The following is a 20,526-nucleotide window of genomic DNA, read 5'->3' as shown; positions in this document are numbered from 1 at the left end:
AGGAGGTGACCAAAAAACCGATGGTCACTCTGACAGAGCTCCAGAGTTCCTCTGTGGAGATGGGAGAACATTCCAGAAGGACAACCATCTCTGCTCTCTGTGTACATCAAAGGTCCAGCCGTGCTGCCCTGTTCTGAGCCAATTACAATTTTCCTAAGTACCTCTTTGTGGCACCTGACCACACGACTGAACAGTAGTCCAGGTGCAACAAAACTAGGGCCTGTAGGACCTGTCTTGTTGATAGTGCAGTTACGAAGGTAGAGTAGCGCTTTTTTATGGACAGACGTCTCCCCATCTTAGCTACTGTTGTATCAATATGTTTTGACCATAACAGTTTACAATCCAGGGTTATTTATTACAAGATTTAGTTGAGGTTTAGGGTTTAGTGAATGAGTTGTCCCAAATATTTCTGAAATATTTAGGACTAACTTATTCCTTGCCACCCATTCTGAAACTAACTGCAGCTCTTTGTTAAGTGTTGCAGTCATTTCAGTCGCTGTAGTTGCTGTAGCTGATATGTATAGTGTTGAGTCATCCGCATACATAGACACACTGGCTTTACTCAAAGCTAGTGGCATGTCGTTAGTAAAGATTGAAAAAGGTAAGGGGCCTAGACAGCTGCCCTGGGGAATTCCTGATTCTACCTGGAATATTTTGGAGAGGCTTCCATTAAAGAACACCCTCTGTGTTCTGTTAGACAGGTAACTCTTTATCCACAATATAGCAGGGGGTGTAAAGCCATAACACATACGTTTTTCCAGCAGCAGACTATGATCGATAATGTCAATAGCCGCACTGAAGTCTAACAAAACAGCCCCCACATTATTTTTATCATAAATTTCTCTCAGTCAATTATCAGTCATTTGTGTAAGTGCTGTGCTTGGTGAATGTCCTTCCCTATAAGCGTGCTGAAAGTCTGTTTGTTTACTGTAAAATAGCATTGTATCTGTTCAAACACAATGTTTTCCCAAACTTTACGAAGGGTTGGTGACAGGCTGATTGGTCGGCTATTTGAGCCTGTAAAGGGGGCTTTACTATTCTTAGGTTGCGGAATGACTTTTGCTTCCCTACAGGCCTGAGGGCACACACTTTCTTAAATGGAAGATATGGCAAATAGGAGTGACAATATCGTCCGCTATTATCCTCAGTAATTTTCCATCCAAGTTGTCAGACCCTGGTGGCTTGTCTCCAGAGGGTGGTACGGTCTGCCCAACGCATCACCGGGGGCACACTGCCTGCCCTTCAGGACACCTATAGCACCCGATGTCACAGGAAGGCCAAAAAGATAATCAAGGACATCAACCACCCGAGCCATGGCCTGTTCACCCCGCTATCATCCAGAAGGTGAGGTCAGTACAGGTGCATCAAAGCTGGGGCCGAGAGACTGAAAAACAGCTTCTATCTCAAGGCCATCAGCCTGTTAAATAGCCATCACTAGCCGGCTACCACCCGGCTACTCAACCCTGCACCTTAGAGGCTGCTGCCCTATATAGCTGCCCTATATACATAGGATACAGTGTATACAGTATATACATAGACATGGAATCACTGGCCATTTTAATAATGTTTACATACTGCTTTACTCATATGTATATACTGTATTCTATTCTACTGTATTTAGTCAATGCCACTCCGACATTGCTCGTCCTAATATACAGTGAGGGAAAAAAGTATTTGATCCCCTGCTGATTTTGTACGTTTGCCCACTGACAAAGACATGATCAGTCTGTAATTTTAATGGTAGGTTTATTTGAACAGTGAGAGACAGAATAACAACAACAAAATCCAGAAAAACGCATGTCAAAAATGTTATAAATTGATTTGCAGTTTAATGAGGGAAATAAGTATTTGACCCCTCTGCAAAACATGACTTAGTACTTGGTGGCAAAACCCTTGTTGGCAATCACAGAGGTCAGACGTTTCTTGTAGTTGGCCACCAGGTTTGCACACATCTCAGGAGGGATTTTGTCCCACTCCTCTTTGCAGATCTTCTCCAAGTCATTAAGGTTTCGAGGCTGACGTTTGGCAACTCAAACCTTCAGCTCCCTCCACAGATATTCTATGGGATTAAGGTCTGGAGACTGGTTAGGCCACTCCAGGACCTTAATGTTATTCTTCTTGAGCCACTCCTTTGTTGCCTTGGCCGTGTGTTTTGGGTCATTGTCATGCTGGAATACCCATCCACGACCCATTTTCAATGCCCTGGCTGAGGGAAGGAGGTTCTCACCCAAGATTTGACGGTACATGGCCCCGTCCATCGTCCCTTTGATGCCGTGAAGTTGTCCTGTCCCCTTAGCAGAAAAACACCCCCAAAGCATAATGTTTCCACCTCCATGTTTGACGGTGGGGATGGTGTTCTTGGGGTCATATGCAGCATTCCTCCTCCTCCAAACACGGCGAGTTGAGTTGATGCCAAAGAGCTCGATTATGGTCTCATCTGACCACAACACTTTCACCCAGTTCTCCTCTGAATCATTCAGATGTTCATTGGCAAACTTCAGACGGGCCTGTATATATGCTTTCTTGAGCAGGGGGACCTTGCGGGCGCTGCAGGATTTCAGTCCTTCACGGCGTAGTGTGTTACCAATTGTTTTCTTGGTGACTTTTGTCCCAGCTGCCTTGAGATCATTGACAAGATCCTCCCGTGTAGTTCTGGGCTGATTCCTCACCGTTCTCATGATCATTGCAACTCCACAAGGTGAGATCTTGCATGGAGCCCCAGGCATAGGGAGATTGACAGTTATTTTGTGTTTCTTCCATTTGCAAATAATCGCACCAACTGTTGTCACCTTCTCACAAAGCTGCTTGGCGATGGTCTTGTAGCCCATTCCAGCCTTGTGTAGGTCTACAATCTTGTCCCTAACATCCTTGAAGAGCTCTTTGGTCTTGGCCATGGTGGAGAGTTTGGAATCTGATTGATTGATTGCTTCTGTGGACAGGTGTCTTTTATACAGGTAACAAGCTGAGTTTAGGAGCACTCCCTTTAAGAGTGTGCTCCTAATCTCAGCTCATTACCTGTATAAAAGACACCTGGGAGCCAGAAATCTTTCTGATTGAGAGGGGGTCAAATACTTATTTCCCTAATTAAAATGCAAATCAATTTATTACATTTTTGACATGCGTTTTTCTGGATTTTTTTGTTGTTATTCTGTCTCTCACTGTTCAAATAAACCTACCATTAAAATTAAATCCCTCACTGTAATTGATCGATTGACTATGGCTTATCAAATCATCCAGCAGTGCTATTTGCAGAGTTAGTTTTAGGTAAATATTGTGATTTTTCAGCCATTCCTGAACCTGCCACCAAAAACAAGCTACAGTGGGGAATAAAAGTATTTTGTCAGCCACCAATTGTGCAAGTTCTCCCACTTAAAAAGATGAGAGAGGCCTGTAATTTTCATCATAGGTACACGTCAACTATGACAGACAAATTGAGATTTTTTTTCTCCAGAAAATCACATTGTAGGATCTTTAATTAATTTATTTGCAAATTATGGTGGAAAATAAGTATTTGGTCACCTACAAACAAGCAAGATTTTTGGCTCTCTGATAGATTAATTTGTATTTTAAGAATAATGACTAAAGGATTTCACCCCAAATACAGTATAAATGTGTGAACGGTGTTAGAGCTATAATTTAGTGGCAACCCACTAACAGAGGGGGGCGGGACTAAACATTCCAGGGTGAAGGGGACTGAGAAAACGGGTTAAAAACAGCCTCCTAAAGGTGGGCGGAGCAAAGTGCCTTTGTGTATCAGGGGGTATAAAGCTGTATGTATGTTTTTTGGCACCAGAGCTCTCCATGATTAAAAATACAGATCATTCTTGCTGGTTGTGGACCTTGAATCATTTATGATTAAAACCAGAGCCTTACAACCCCTGGTAATGATTCAAGCTTAGGTTGAATTAGAGATAGAAATTCTCATGACAATCTCACAGACCTGTAAGAGGCTCCTCTGTCCTCCACTCGTTACCTGTATTAATGGCACCTGTTTGAACTTGTTATCAGTATAAAATACACCTGTCCACAACCTCAAACAGTCACACTCCAAACTCCACTATGGCCAAGACCAAAGAGCTGTCAAAGGACACCAGAAACAAAATTGTAGACCTGCACCAGTCTGGGAAGACTGAATCTGCAATAGGTAAGCAGCTTGGTTTGAAGAAATCAACTGTGGGAGCAAATATTAGGAAATGGAAGACATACAAGACCACTGATAATCTCCCTCGATCTGGGGCTCCACGCAAGATGGGGTCAAAATGATCACAAGAACGGTGAGCAAAAATCCCAGAACCACACGGGGGACCTAGTGAATGACCTGCAGAGAGCTGGGACCAAAGTAACAAAGCCTACCATCAGTAACACACTACGCCGCCAGGGACTCAAATCCTGCAGTGCCAGACGTGTCCCCCTGCTTAAGCCAGTACATGTCCAGGCCCGTCTGAAGTTTGCTAGAGTGCATTTGGATGATCCAGAAGAGGATTGGGAGAATGTCATATGGTCAGATGAAACCAAAATAGAACTTTTTGGTAAAAACTCAACTCGTCGTGTTTGGAGGACAAAGAATGCTGAGTTGCATCCAAAGAACACCATACCTACTGTGAAGCATGGGGGTGGAAACATCATGCTTTGGGGCTGTTTTTCTGCAAAGGGACCAGGACGACTGATCCGTGTAAAGGAAAGAATGAATGGGGCCATGTATCGTGAGATTTTGAGTGAAAACCTCCTTCCATCAGCAAGGGTATTGAAGATGAAACGTGGCTGGGTCTTTCAGCATGACAATGATCCCAAACACACCGCCCGGGCAACGAAGGAGTGGCTTCGTAAGAAGCATTTCAAGGTCCTGGAGTGGCCTAGCCAGTCTCCAGATCTCAACCCCATAGAAAATCTTTGGAGGGAGTTGAAAGTACGTGTTGCCCAGCGACAGCCCCAAAACATCACTGCTCTAGAGGAGATCTGCATGGAGGAATGGGCCAAAATACCAGCAACAGTGTGTGAAAACCTTGTGAAGACATGTGTCATTGCCAACAAAGGTTATATAACAAAGTATTGAGAAACTTTTGTTATTGACCAAATACTTATTTTCCACCATAATTTGCAACTAATTCATTAAAAATCCTACAATGTGATTTTCTGGATTTTTTGTCTCATTTTGTCTGTCATAGTTGACGTGTACCTATGATGAAAATTACAGGCCTCTCATCTTTTTAAGTGGGAGAACTTGCACAATTGGTGGCTGACTAAATACTTTTTTTCCCCACTGTACATATGGGCAGTAATCTAATGATTCTGTTTCTTCGAGGCAAAATCAGCAGAGCTGGGATGATTGTATCTCCCATAGACATAACATTATATTAGTTGCAAGAATTCTTCATAATAACTTAAATTTCAAAAATGTTTTGGATAATGAGTTGTTTTGTGTATCAGTTCATAAAGCATCTGCCATGGAATCGACACATCGAAAATCTCTTCCCAACTATTTTGCACCTGTATGGCGCAGCTTTTGATTTTTTTGGTCATTAAATGGAACTGGTATACTTTTTTATTTACATATATTTTTTAAATTACAAATTATGGTCTTTAATGTAGGCCGACAGACAAGTTCTTTACCTTCTCCCCCTTCGACTTGCCTCCTCCATTTTTGCGATAATGCTGTAATCTGTTAGTTGACATTTTGGATAGAGCAGACATTTTCATATATACTGAACAAAAATATAAATGCAACATGTAAAGTGTTGTTCCCATGTTTCATGAACTGAAATAAAACGTCTTTCTCTCATATTTTGACCACAAATTTGTTTACGTCCCAGTTAGTGAGCATTTCTCCTTTGCCAAGATAATCCATCCACCTGACAGGTGTGGCATATCAAGAAGATGATTAAACAGCATGATCATTACACAGGTACACCTTGTGCTGGGGACAATAAAAGGCCACTCTAAAATGTGCAGTTTGTCACACAACACAATACGACAGATGTCTTCAGGAATGTCCACCAGAGCTGTTTCCAGATAATTTAATGTTCATTTCTCTACCATAGGCCACCTCCAATGTTGTTTTAGAAAATTTGGCAGTACGTCCAACCGGCCTCACAACCGCAGACCACTTGTAACCACGCCAGCCCAGGACGTCCACATCCGGCTTCTTCACCTGCAGGATCGTCTGAGGGGATGCTGAGTATTTATGTCTATAATAAAGCCCTTTTGTGGGGAAAAACTCATTCTGATTGGCTGGGCCTGGCTCCCCAGTGGGTGGGCCTGGCTCCCAAGTGGGTGGGCCTATGCTCTCCCAGGCCCACCTATGGCTGTGCCCTTGCCCAGTCATGTGAAATCCATAGATTAGGGCCTAATTTATTTATTTTAATTGACTGATTTCCTTATATGAACTGTAACTCAGTAAAATCTTTGAAATTTTTGCATGTTACGTTTATATTTTTGTTCAGTATATTTTCGTTAGCTCCATGTGTGACATAACTCCACCAGTCATATTTTTAATATATATCCAAAAATGTGACCGACAGCCTCCATTCAGTCTTTCACTCACGATGTGAGTCATGTGTCCAAAGGGGGGAAGTACTGGTCACATGGGGCTTTTTGGTAAATATGCTAATTGTATTAAGAATATGATTCAGTAGTAATTAATGTGTTATGGGTTAGACTAAATGTTTTATGTGCAAGTGTATTTGTGGTAGGAGGCAGTGTGTAGAGGAGGCCTGTCTCTGAAACTAGTGGATTGCAACAAGCTGCAAGAATGTGCACTTCCTAATCACAAGGCTTCTCTTGACTGATAAGAAGACATGGTATAGTAGCATACTGTCTCACCTAACAATGTTCTTAAGACTTTCTTCCCATGGGTGAAGGCTTCTCTGTCCAACCTAGCAGGAGAATCTGAGCATTGTCTGCGCCCTGGAGACTGGCGGTAAAGGATTACAGAAGTAAGAGATGGAAAAACCCTAGGTGGAGAGGTCAGTACTAGGTGTTGCTGGCTACCTCGATGGAGGGGAAAGTAGCAGAGAGAGATACCTGCATCCATGTGTCCCACTGTAGGAGTGTTCCAAACCCAGAGGAGGAAGATGGCACCGCCACTGCGGAGAATTGTTTTATTTTGTGTCTGTCTGTGTCTGTGTGTCTTTGCAGCAGTGACTCTCAATTTCCCTATTGGTACACTGCCAGAAGGACACACTCCACAGAACGATGTTGATAAATGGAGAAGGACTCTGCATGATCTGAGACCCTAGTGACGGAAGACGGTTCAGAGCTAAAGGGACCATACATCATCACCCATGCTACACCAACGGCTGTACGGATAGAGGGGAGATCGACCTGGTATCAACTAAACCACTGCAACAGAGTACACGAGGAAACCGACGACCTAGAGATGAGGGAGCTGAGGACGCTGGAGCTGACCAGAATCAGGTGATGGGAGACGATGGCAAGGGGAATGCTACTGATGAGCTACGTGCTCTGGCTGATTCCCTCGGCGGAGGGACAGACCTCCAAGAACATCCAAGAACTTCAAGATCTTCCAGAATTTCAAGAATCACCTGACTTTCACATCATTCATTTCTCTGTCTGTGGAGGGTTTCTCTAACAGAAATTGGGAAGTATATTAGAAATTGGTATTAAGAATAATTGGTAAAACATAATAACTTGTCATATAGTCAATGCTTATATGGATTTCTTGGATTAGAAATGAACTCAACTAAACTGTTATGTTCTGTCTTCTCTTGAGGTAAACACAGATGGTGTCTTGATGCATAGCAGGGATAATTTGGCCTAGAAGGTTGTAAACCTAAAAAAATAAAACCCTCTAAACCGTCTGAAGATGAACATCAGAGGCATTGAAGACGTTCCTGTACAGCACCACTTTTACCTGCAACCGGTGTAAAACATCCAATCGAAGCTATCAACTGTCTTTTATCTCATGCTTTTCTCACAGGAGTGTGACAGGAGTCCACGAGGAGTGAGGATGGAGAGAGATCTGTTCAAAATACAACATTTCTCATGTTGTTGGTATACTGGTTGGCAAATGGATAAGACAGAATGGGGTGTAGAGATGGTGGTGACTCGGATGAGACATTGAAGTTGGGACATTGTCATGGGCAATCCATTAAGAACATAATGAGGAGACGCCAGAAGATTGAGTGCCGGGGAAGGAAGGGGTTGGGCAGCTGTGTCGATAATAAATGTGGATGTATCTAAATTTGGTAATGTGGGTATGAGGTTGATGTAGGAGGTGAAACTCTAAACAGGTGAGGTGAGTAGTCATGCTGTACTTCGCTCCGCAGGTAATACGACACATTACATTACAATGGAACGATTTGATTAGTGTAATGTTGGCTAGCTACATAGTTGTATTTGTATCAAAGATAAAGGTGTAGTATAGAGTAACTATCGAGGTTAGCTAGCCAGCTACATTCGTTCGCAGCGATGCCGTTTTTCAAACAAAGTCAACACCGCAGCCATTGCTAGCTAGCCAACACTACCAGCTACCGGCTAGCAGTACTGTAGCAACTAAATACAATATCCTTTTAGCCAGCTACATTCGTTCGCAGCGACGCCGTTTTTCAAACAAAGTCATCACCGCAGCCATTGCTATCTAGCCAACGCTACCAGCTAGCAGTACTATAGCAACTAAATTCAATATAATTTTAGCCAGCTACATTCGTTCGCAGCGACGCCGTTTTTCAAACAAAGTCAACACAGCAGCCATTGCTAGCTAGCCAACACTACCAGCTAGCAGTACTGTAGCAGTACTGTAGCAGCTAAATACAATATATTTGTGCTAGCTAGCCAACGTTTAATTATTGCTGCGTTATGAAAGGAACTAGACACGGACACGAATTATCTGTTTAGTGTGTTAACACACTATTGGTAGTTTGTTGTAACCAAGTATTGGTGCTAAACCGTGTGTTATTGGATGCTATCATGCTAGTTAGCTATGGCGTCATAGTTAGCTAGCTGAATAAAGTAAGTTGAGTCTATTCCTTGAAACATTGAACCGCTGTAGTTTACAACAATTCTAATTTCTAAAGTGGAAGTTGGGAGAGTTTTATTCGGGTGTTTCAGTGAAACAATTATAGTCTCTGAGGTGGAAGTTGGGAGAGTTATATTTGGGAGTTGTGGTGAGGGAGGCCCCGCTCTCTCCTTTCCCTGATGTTTAGTTCATTTCATTCCGATCTCCTCTGCATTATTGTAGCCATTTGCTACAGCCTGTCAACTATGCCTCTGCCTATCCCTGTTCTCTCCTCTCCGCACAGGCTACACAAACGCCTCACACCGCGTGGCTGCTGCCTCTCTAACCTGGTGGTCCCTGCACGCACCACACACCTGGAGTTCCAGGTCTCAGGCAGCCTCTGGAACTGCCGTTCTGCTGCCAACAAGGCTGACTTCATCCCAGCCTATGCTACCCTCCAGTCCCTCGACTTCCTGGCGCTGACGGAAACATGGATTACCACTGAAAACACTGCTACTCCTACTGCTCTCTCCTCGTCTGACCATGTGTTCTCGTATACCCCGAGAGCATCTGGTCAGAGGGGTGGTGGCACAGGAATCCTCATCTCTCCCAAGTGGACATTCTCAATTTTTCCCCTAACCCATCTGTCTATCTCCTCATTTGAATTCCATGCCGTCACAGTCACTAGCCCATTTAAGCTTAATATCCTTGTCATCTATCGCCCTCCAGGTTCCCTTGGAGAGTTCATCAATGAGCTTGACGCCTTGATAAGCTCCTTTCCTGAGGATGGCTCACCCCTCACAGTTTTGGGGGATTTCAACCTCCCTACGTCTACATTTGACTCATTTCTCTCTGCCTCCTTCTTTCCACTCCTCTCCTCTTTTGACCTCACCCTCTCACCGTCCCCCCCTACTCACAAGGCAGGCAATACGCTTGACCTCATCTTTACTAGATGCTGCTCTTCTACTAATCTCACTGCAACTCCCCTCCATGTCTCCGACCACTACTTTGTATCCTTTTCTCTCTCGCTCTCCTCCAACACTACTCACTCTGCCCCTACACAGATGGTAATGCGCCGCCGCAACCTTCGCTCTCTCTCTCCCACTACTCTCTCCTCTTCCATCCTATCATCTCTTCCCTCTGCTCAATCCTTCTCCCTCCAATCTCCTGATTCTGCCTCCTCAACCCTCCTCTCCTCCCTTTCTGCATCCTTTGACTCTCTGTGTCCCCTATCCTCCCGGCCGGCTCGGTCCTCCCCTCCAGCTCCGTGGCTTGATGACTCATTGCGAGCTCACAGAACAGAGCTCCGGGCAGCTGAGCGGAAATGGAAGAAAACTAGACTCCCTGCGGACCTGGCATCTTTTCACTCCCTCCTCTCTACATTTTCTTCATCTGTTTCTGCTGCTAAGGCCACTTTCTACCACTCTAAATTCCAAGCATCTGCCTCTAACCCTAGGAAGCTCTTTGCCACATTCTCCTCCCTGCTGAATCCTCCCCCCCTCCCCCCCCCCCTCCTCCCTCTCTGTGGATGACTTCGTCAACCACTTTGAAAAGAAGGTTGACGACATCCGATCCTCGTTTGTTAAGTCTAATGACACTGCTGGTCCTGCTCTCACTGCCCCACCCTATGCTTTGACTTCTTTCTCCCCTCTCTCTCCAGATAAAATCTCGCGACTTGTGACTGCAGGCCGCCCAACAACCTGCCCGCTTGACCCCATCCACTCCTCTCTTCTCCAGACCATCTCCGGTGACCTTCTCCCCTACCTCACCTCGCTGATCAACTCATCCTTGACCGCTGGCTATGTCCCTTCCGTCTTCAAGAGAGCGAGAGTTGCACCCCTTCTCAAAAAACCAACACTCGATCCCTCTGATGTCAACAACTACAGACCAGTATCCCTTCTTTCTTTTCTTTCCAAATCTATTGAGTCTTTAGCCAACTCTCTTGCTATCTCTCTCAGAATGACCTTTTTGATCCAAACCAGTCAGGTTTCAGGACTGGTCATTCAACTGAGACTGCTCTTCTCTGTGTCACAGAGGCTCTCCGCACTGCTAAAGCTAACTCTCTCTCCTCTGCTCTTGTCCTTCTAGACCTGTCTGCTGCCTTTGATACTGTGAACCATCAGATCCTCCTCTCCACCCTCTCCGAGCTGGGCATCTCCGGCGCGGCTCACTCTTGGATTGCGTCCTACCTGACCGGTCGCTCCTACCAAGTGGCGTGGCGAGAAGCTGTCTCCGCACCACGTGCTCTCACCACTGGTGCCCCCCAGGGCTCAGTTCTAGGCCCTCTCCTATTCTCGCTATACACCAAGTCACTTGGCTCTGTCATATCCTCACATGGCCTCTCCTATCATTGCTACGCTGACGATACACAACTAATCTTCTCCTTTCCCCCTTCTGATAACCAGGTGGCGAATCGCATCTCTGCATGTCTGGCAGACATATCAGTATGGATGACGGATCACCACCTCAAGCTGAACCTTGGCAAGACGGAGCTGCTCTTCCTCCCGGGGAAGGACTGCCCGTTCCATGATCTCGCCATCACGGTTGACAACTCCGTTGTGTCCTCCTCCCAGAGTGCGAAGAGCCTTGGCGTGACCCTGGACAACACCCTGTCGTTCTCCGCTAACATCAAGGCGGTGACCCGATCCTGCAGGTTCATGCTCTACAACATTCGGAGAGTACGACCCTGCCTTACACAGGAAGCGGCACAGGTCCTAATCCAGGCACTTGTCATCTCCCGTCTGGATTACTGCAACTCGCTGTTGGCTGGGCTCCCTGCCTGTGCCATTAAACCCCTACAACTCATCCAGAATGCCGCAGCCCGTCTGGTGTTCAACCTTCCCAAGTTCTCTCACGTCACCCCGCTCCTCCGCACACTCCACTGGCTTCCAGTTGAAGCTCGCATCTGTTACATGACCATGGTGCTTGCCTATGGAGCCGTGAGGGGAACGGCACCTCCGTACCTTCAGGCTCTGATCAGTCCCTACACCCAAACGAGGGCACTGCGTTCATCCACCTCTGGCCTGCTGGCTCCCCTTCCTCTGCGGAAGCATAGTTCCCGCTCAGCCCAGTCAAAACTGTTCGCTGCTCTGGCACCCCAATGGTGGAACAAGCTCCCTCACGACACTCACCACCTTCCGGAGACATTTGAAACCCCACCTCTTTAAGGAATACCTGGGATAGGATAAAGTAATCCTTCTACCCCCCCCCTAAAAAAAAATAAAAAAAGAAGAAAAAAAAAGATATTGTAAAGTGGTTATCCCACTGGCTATAGGGTGAATGCACCTATTTGTAAGTCGCTCTGGATAAGAGCGTCTGCTAAATGACGTAAATGTAAATGTAAAATGTATATACACTGCTAAACTAATAGTACTAAGAATGCATTGAGATAATGATCTGTAGCTATTCTCAGGATGAGGAAGGTCATACTAGAATTATGGATTGTATACTGTATGTTAATATAAGTGTACATTCTGACAGCTGTAATGTGTGATAAAGTTGAGGGTTTTAATTTTAAGTGATAGGACCAATGTGAATCACTAAGAATTGTCATTCTAAATTTGGTTGAGATAAGTAATTTGGTTTTGGTTATGATTTATAAGATGACGGAGTGATTTAAGTAAATCATTAGTATATATTAGTAATTAAAGATGTTGAAACTATTTCCAGCATGCCAGGTATTGCATGTACAATCGCGAGATAACTGTCTTAAATAGATATTATGGTTAAAACAGCGATGCATTATTTTAATGTGTTAGGATACACTTATATGATTTATTTAGAGTAGAAACTTTTGAATCTTACTGGTTGAAACATATAGGTTAATGCAAGGATCGTGCCTGATATCATGAACATGTTGATTATTAGGTTACCGTATTCACATATTAGTCACTATATACATTTGAAGTATTTGGAGGTATTGATATGGGACTATTTATTCCCAAAGAGGGGGGATTGATGTGGATTTTTAGAGTGGTACATATCTCTGTTGCTAAGCAAGAACTTAATTGGTTCCTATCATGGGGTTTGGTGTGTGTGACATAGAAATGTTTATGCTATTTTCATCTGATCTGACCTTTGGTTGAATTCCTCAATCCTAACTAATCCAAGGCTGTACTAATTTATCAGTGACTGAAACCAGAGTGTTATCCTTTGTATCTCTCCTCAGGCATATTATGGGAATGGATTTAGGGTTGAAGGGAGTTCAGACTAAACCTGGTACCTACTAACAGTCTTGGGTTTTCAAACAATTGGGTCTGAAATGGCACTCATTAGACAATATGCAATTGATAATCGCATAGCATTGGATGCTATTACAGCAGCTAAAGGGGGAGTGTATGCGATTATAGGGGGAGATGCATGTTGTATGTACTTGCCATCAGGATTAGGAAGGTCTTGGGAATTTAACTAACGCTATGGGAAATATTAGAGAAATACAGGATGGGATTAGTGATTACAGCTAGAGATGTATCAGTGATATATTAATGCAAGGAGGGAAAGTACAAATTCTTCATCTATATCATGTTATTCAAGTGTAGAGTCCATTGATAAGGTTGATTGAGTTATATGGGAGAATACTTTATTTTGGAAATCAAATTTGATGTGAATTGTTTGGTTTAAGTAAATGTTATATCTGGGAATTGTACTGACAACAGATGAAGAGAGAAAAAGGGGGATTGATATGACGTCTTTTTATACAGTATTTGTTAATGTCTTTGATATTGTGAGCTGCATGGGATTGTGAGGATGAGGACATTCCATGTATTTATTTCTGTCACTGGTGGGTGCCAGAAGGTATGCGGACCAGGAAGGATGGGAGGCCACTGGTGCTAATCTTAGAAGGAGTACGTGATGGAATATACTGACTAGGGTGCAACACGATACCATATAGGGCGATGCTATTGTAGGTGAGGAGTGACACTCAATAATGGTTGGCAACTGTTGAATGGAATTAGCTTGCAAAGCAGTATATAAACTGAGATATTTTGTATGCCTTTCATTCATATAACAATAGGCTACTCACGTACCGCTTGTCATGTGAATCCGGTACCGCAATATTAAATACTTTGAATCAACTCTCCATATAAGTGTTTAAGTATCTTCTTGCATACTGAATTACTTGATGCAAGAGAAACTCATCATAACAACTTGTAAAATCACTGTAGAAAAAATGGCCTTTGAATGTTTTGGTACACATACTGGAGAGCTCTTCTTTGTCTACACCCATTCAGCATCGTTCACACACACTTAAGCTTTAGCCCCACCCATCTCTTTAAGGATTCACATGTGATGCCATATACTAAACAACCAAAGATTTCAAGACTAAATGCTGGTTTATACTACGGGTGTGTTAGTTAACTTAATCTGGAGTGTCAGAGTGTTTTCTGGGCGTTTGTAAACTCAGAGCATTGTCAGATTGTCAGTTCGTAAATTCAGTGTTTCCCCTCTCGGAGCGTTCAGAGCGGCTAACGTTGGCTCGCTTGCTAGCTACTTCCAGACACAAATGAGAGAACAACTCACTCTGACCATTTTACTCGCCCTAACAGAGCTGGTTAGGCTGCTTTTATGTTATTCAGAGCGTTGATGACTGCAACTGTGCTGCTGGCAACAATTTAATTATGCTTTTTGCCAACGTTTACTGACACCGGCCATATTCAACGGGTGTTGCGCGTTCGTAAATGTGTCAGTTATTCTACGATCTGGCACACTCAGACGAGAGTGCTCTGAAATCGGAGTAGATAGCCAGAGCAAATTTACCAGTTACGTCTGTCGACAGTTGTCGCAGTGACATCTTGAACATTCTATTGAAATGGTTACTTGCATAGTGGAGTATTTTATTTAGACATGTACAGTACCAGTCAAAAGTTTGGACAGACCTACTCATTCAAGGGTTTTTCTTTATTTTACTATTTTTTACATTGTATAATAATAGTGAAGACATCAAAACTATGAAATAACACATATGGAATCATGTAGTAACCACAAAAGTGTTAAACAAATCAAAATATATTTTATATTTGAGATTCTTCAAATAGCCACCCTTTGCCTTGATGACAGCTTTACACACTCTTGGCATGCTCTCAACCAGCTTCACCTGGAATGCTTTTCCAACAGTCTTGAAGGAGTTCACACATACAGTGGGGAAAAAAGTATTTAGTCAGCCACCAGTTGTGCAAGATCTCCCACTTAAAAAGATGAGAGAGGCCTGTAATTTTCCTCATAGGTACACGTCAACTATGACAGACAAATTGAGATTTTTTTTCTCCAGAAAATCACATTGTAGGATCTTTAATGAATTTATTTGTAAATTATGGTGGAAAATAAGTATTTGGTCACCTACAAACAAGCAAGATTTCTGGCTCTCTGATAGATTCATTTGTATTTTAAGAATAATGACTAAAGGATTTCACCCCAAATACAGTATAAATGTGTGAACGGTGTTAGAGTTATAATTTAGTGGCAACCCACTAACAGAGGGGGGCGGGACTAAACATTCCAGGGTGAAGGGGACTGAGAAAACGGGTTAAAAACAGCCTCCTAAAGGTGGGCGGAGCAAAGTGCCTTTGTGTGTCAGGGGGTATAAAGCTGTATGTATGTTTTTTGGCGCCAGAGCTCTCCATGATTAAAAATACAGCTCATTCTTGCTGGTTGTGGACCTTGAATCATTTATGATTATAACCAGAGCCTTACAACCCCTGTTCCAGAAAATCACATTCCAGAAAATCACATTATAGGATTTTTAATGAATTTATTTGCAAATGATGGTGGAAAATAAGTATTTGGTCAATAACAAAAGTTTCTCAATACTTTGTTATATACCCTTTGTTGGCAATGACACAGGTCAAACGATTCTGTAAGTCTTCACAAGGTTTTCACACACTGTTGCTGGTATTTTGGCCCATTCCTCCATGCAGATCTCCTCTAGAGCAGTGACGTTTTGGGACTGTTGCTGGGCAACACGGACTTTCAACTCCCTCCAAAGATTTTCTATGGGGTTGAGATCTAGAGACTGGCTAGGCCACTCCAGGACCTTGAAATGCTTCTTATGAAGCCACTCCTTCGTTGCCCGGGCGGTGTGTTTGGGATCATTGTCATGCTGAAAGACCCAGCCACGTTTCATCTTCAATGCCCTTGCTGATGGAAGGAGGTTTTCACTCAAAATCTCACGATACATGGCCCCATTCATTCTTTCCTTTACACGGATCAGTCGTCCTGGTCCCTTTGTAGAAAAACAGCCCCAAAGCATTATGTTTCCACCCCCATGCTTCACAGTAGGTATGGTGTTCTTTGGATGCAAGTCAGCATTCTTTGTCCTCCAAACACGACGAGTTGAGTTTTTACCAAAAAGTTATATTTTGGTTTCATCTGACCATATGACATTCTCCCAATCCTCTTCTGGATCATCCAAATGCACTCTTGCAATCTTAAGACAGGCCTGGACATGTACTGGCTTAAGCAGGGGGACACGTCTGGCACTGCAGGATTTGAGTCCCTGGCGGCGTAGTGTGTTACTGATGGTAGGCTTTGTTACTTTGGTCCCAGCTCTCTGCAGGTCATTCACTAGGTCCCCCCGTGTGGTTCTGGGATTTTTGCTCACCGTTCTTGTGATCATTTTGACCCCACGGGGTGAGATCTTGCGTGGAGCCCCAGATCGAGGGAGATTATCAGTGGTCTTGTATGTCTTCCATTTCCTAATAATTGCTCCCACAGTTGATTTCTTCAAACCAAGCTGCTTACCTATTGCAGATTCAGTCTTCCCAGCCTGGTGCAGGTGTACAATTTTGTTTCTGGTGTCCTTTGACAGCTCTTTGGTCTTGGCCATAGTGGAGTTTGGAGTGTGACTGTTTGAGGTTGTGGACAGGTGTATTTTATACTGATAACAAGTTCAAACAGGTGCCATTAATACAGGTAACGAGTGGAGGACAGAGGAGCCTCTTAAAGAAGAAGTTACAGGTCTGTGAGAGCCTGAAATCTTGCTTGTTTGTAGGTGACCAAATACTTATTTTCCACCATCATTTGCAAATAAATTCATTACAAATCCTACAATGTGATTTTCTGGATTTTTTTTTTCTGTACCTATGATGAAAATTACAGGCCTCTCTCATCTTTTTAAGTGGGAGAACTTGCACAATTGGTGGCTGACTAAATCATTTTTTCCCCACTGTACAGTTGAAGTCGGAAGTTTACATACACCTTAGCCAAATACATTTAAACTCAGTTTTTCACAATTCCTGACATTTAATCCTAGTAAAAATTCACTGTCTTAGGTCAGTTAGCATCACCACTTTATTTTAAGAATGTGAAATGTCAGAATAATAGTAGAGAGAATTATTTATTTCAGCTTTTATTTCTTTCATCACGTTCCCAGTGGGTCAGAAGTTTACATACACTCAATTAGTATTTGGTAGCATTGCCTTTAAATTGTTTAACTTGGGTCAAACGTTTCAGGTAGCCTTCCACAATAAGTTGGGTGAATTTTGGCCCATTACTCCTGACAGAGCTGGTGTAACTGAGTCAGGTTTGTAGGCCTCCTTGCTCGCACACGATTTTTCAGTTTTATTTTCTATAGGATTGAGGTCAGGGCTTTGTGATGGCCACTCCAATACCTTGAATTTGTTGTCCTTAAGCCATTTTGCCACAACTTTGGAAGTATGCTTGGGGTCATTGTCCATTTGGAAGACCCATTTGCGACCAAGCTTTAACTTCCTGACTGATGTCTTGAGATGTTGTTTCAATATATCCACATAATTTTCCTTCCTCATGATGCCATCTATTTTGTGAAGTGCACCAGTCCCTCCTGCAGCAAAGCACCCCAACAGCATGATGCTGCCACCCCCGTGCTTCACGGTTGGGATGGTGTTCTTCGGCTTGCAAGCTCCACCCTTTTTCCTCCAAACATAACGATGGTCATTATGGCCAAACAGTTCTATTTTTGTTTCATCAGACCAGAGGACATTTCTCCAAAAAGTACGATATTGTCCCCATGTGCAGTTGCAAACCGTAGTCTTGCTTTTTTATGGCGGTTTTGGAGCAGTGGCTTCTTCCTTGCTGAGCAGCCTTTCAGGTTATGTCGATATAGGACTCGTTTTACTGTGGATATAGATACTTTTGTATCTGTTTCCTCCAGCATCTTCACAAGGTCCTTTGCTGTTGTTCTGGGATTGATTTGCACTTTTTGCACCAAAGTACATTCATCTCTAGGAGACAGAACGTGTCTTCTTCCTGAGCGGTATGACGGCTGCGTGGTCCCATGGTGTTTATACTTGCGTACTATTGTTTGTACAGATGAACATGGTACATTCAGGCGTTTGGAAATTGCTCCCAACGATGAACCAGACTTGTGGAGGTCTACCTTTTTTTTTATGAGGTCTTGGCTGATTTCTTTTGGTTTTCCCATGATGTCAATCAAAGAGGCACTGAGTTTGAAGGTAGGCCTTGAAATACATCCACTGGTACACCTCAAACTGACTCAACTGATGTCAATTAGCTTAATCAGAAGCTTCTAAAGCCATTACATCATTTTCTGCAATTTTCCAAGCTGTTTAAAGGCACAGTCAACTTAGTGTATGTAAACTTCTGACCCACTGGAATTGTGATCAAATCAAATCAAATGTTATTTGCCACATGCGCCGAATACAACAGGTGGAGACATTACCGTGAAATGCTTACTTACAGCCCTTAACCAACAATGCATTAATTGTTTTATAAAAAAGTAAAATAAAACAACAACAACAAAAAAGTGTTGAGAAAAAAAGAGCTGAAGTAAAATAAAATAACAGTAGGGAGGCTATATACAGGGGGGTACCGGTGCAGAGTCAATGTGTGGGGGCACCGGCTAGTTGAGGTAGTTGAGGTAATATGTACATGTGGGTAGAGTTAAAGTGACTATGCATAAATAATTAACAGAGTAGCAGCAGTGTAAAAAGATCAGAGTAGCAGCAGCGTAAAAAGATGGGGTGGGGGTGGGGGAGCAGTGCAAGTTGTCCGGGTAGCCATGATTAGCTGGTCAGGAGTCTTATGGCTTGGGGGTAGAAGCTGTTGAGAATCCTTTTGGACCTAGACTTGGCGCTCCGGTACCGCTTGCCGTGCGGTAGCAGAGAGAACAGTCTATGACTAGGGTGGCTGGAGTCTTTGACAATTTTGAGGGCCTTCCTCTGACACCGCCTGGTATAGAGGTCCTGGATAGCAGGAAGCTTGGCCCCAGTGATGTACTGGGCTGTACGCATTGCCCTCTGTAGTGCCTTGCGGTCGGAGGCCGAGCAGTTGCCATACCAGGCGGTGATGCAACCAGTCAGGATGCTCTCGATGGTGCAGCTGTAGAACATTTTGAGGATCTGAGGACCCATGCCAAATCTTTTCAGTCTCCTGAGGGGGAATAAGCTTTGTCGTGCCCTCTTCACGACTGTCTTGGTGTGTTTGGACCATAATAGTTCGTTGGTGATGTGGACACCAAGGAACTTGAAGCTCTCAACCTGTTCCACTACAGCCCCGTCGATGAGAATGGGGGCGTGCTCAGTCCTCTTTTTTTCCTGTAGTCCACAATCATCTCCTTTGTCTTGGTCACGTTGAGGGAGAGGTTGTTATCCTGGCACCACACGGCCAGGTCTCTGACCTCCTCCCTATAGGCTGTCTCATCGTTGTCCGTGATCAGGCCTACCACTGTTGTGTCGTCGGAAAACTTCATGATGGTGTTGGAGTCGTGCCTGGCCATGCAGTCATGGGTGAACAGGGAGTACAGGAGGGGACTGAGCACACACCCCTGAGGGGCCCCCGTGTTGAGGATCAGCGTGGCAGATGTGTTGTTACCTACTCTTGCCACCTGGGGGCGGCCCATCAGGAAGTCCAGGATCCAGTTGCAGAGGGAGGTGTTTAGTCCCAGGATCCTTAGCTTAGTGATGAGCTTTGAGGGCACTATGGTGTTGAACGCTGAGCTATAGTCAATGAATAGCATTCTCACGTAGGTGTTCCTCTTGTCCAGGTGGGAAAGGGCAGTGTGGAGTGCAATAGAGATTGTGCTACGGGTCGGTAGTCATTTAGGCAGGTTATCTTAGTGCCCTTGGGCACGGGGACTGTGGTGGTCTGCTTGAAACATGTTGGTATTACAGACTCAGGCAGGGACATGTTGAAAATGTCAGTGAAGAGACTTGCCAGTTGGTCAGCACATGCTCGGAGTACACGTCCTGGTAATCTGTCTGGCCCTGCGGCCTTGTGAATGTTGACCTGCTTCAAAGTCTTACTCACATCGAGAGAGCGTGATCACATAGTCATCCGGAACAGCTGGTGCGCTCATGCATGCTTCAGTGTTGCTTGCCTCGAAGCGAGCATAGAAGTGGTTTAGCTCGTCTGGTAGGCTTGTGTCACTGGGCAGCTCGCGGCTGTGCTTCCCTTTGTAGTCTGTAATAGTTTTCAAGCCCTGCCACATCCGACGAGCGTCAGAGCCGGTGTAGTACGATTCAATCTTAGTCCTGTATTGACTCTTTGCCTGTTTGATGGTTCGTCGGAGGGCATAGCGGGATTTCTTATAAGCGTCCGGGTTAGAGTCCAGCTCCTTGAAAGCGGCAGCTCTACCCTTT

The 20,526-nt window shown here is 44.1% G+C and overlaps 1 protein-coding gene across 1 annotated transcript in view; it reads right to left on the bottom strand.

The window, feature by feature from the left end:
- LOC311134025 (uncharacterized protein) overlaps window positions 1–20,526 on the bottom strand; it is a gene marked incomplete at its 3' end in the record, with an annotated part of 86,781 nt that overhangs the window by 48,473 nt on the left and 17,782 nt on the right. The window lies entirely within an intron of this gene.

The sequence above is a fragment of the Coregonus lavaretus genome (assembly GCF_964263955.1).
Source record: "Coregonus lavaretus genome assembly, chromosome: 8".
NCBI classification, from domain to species: Eukaryota; Metazoa; Chordata; class Actinopteri; order Salmoniformes; family Salmonidae; genus Coregonus; species Coregonus lavaretus.
This window is presented reverse-complemented; position numbering and strand designations above follow the sequence as displayed.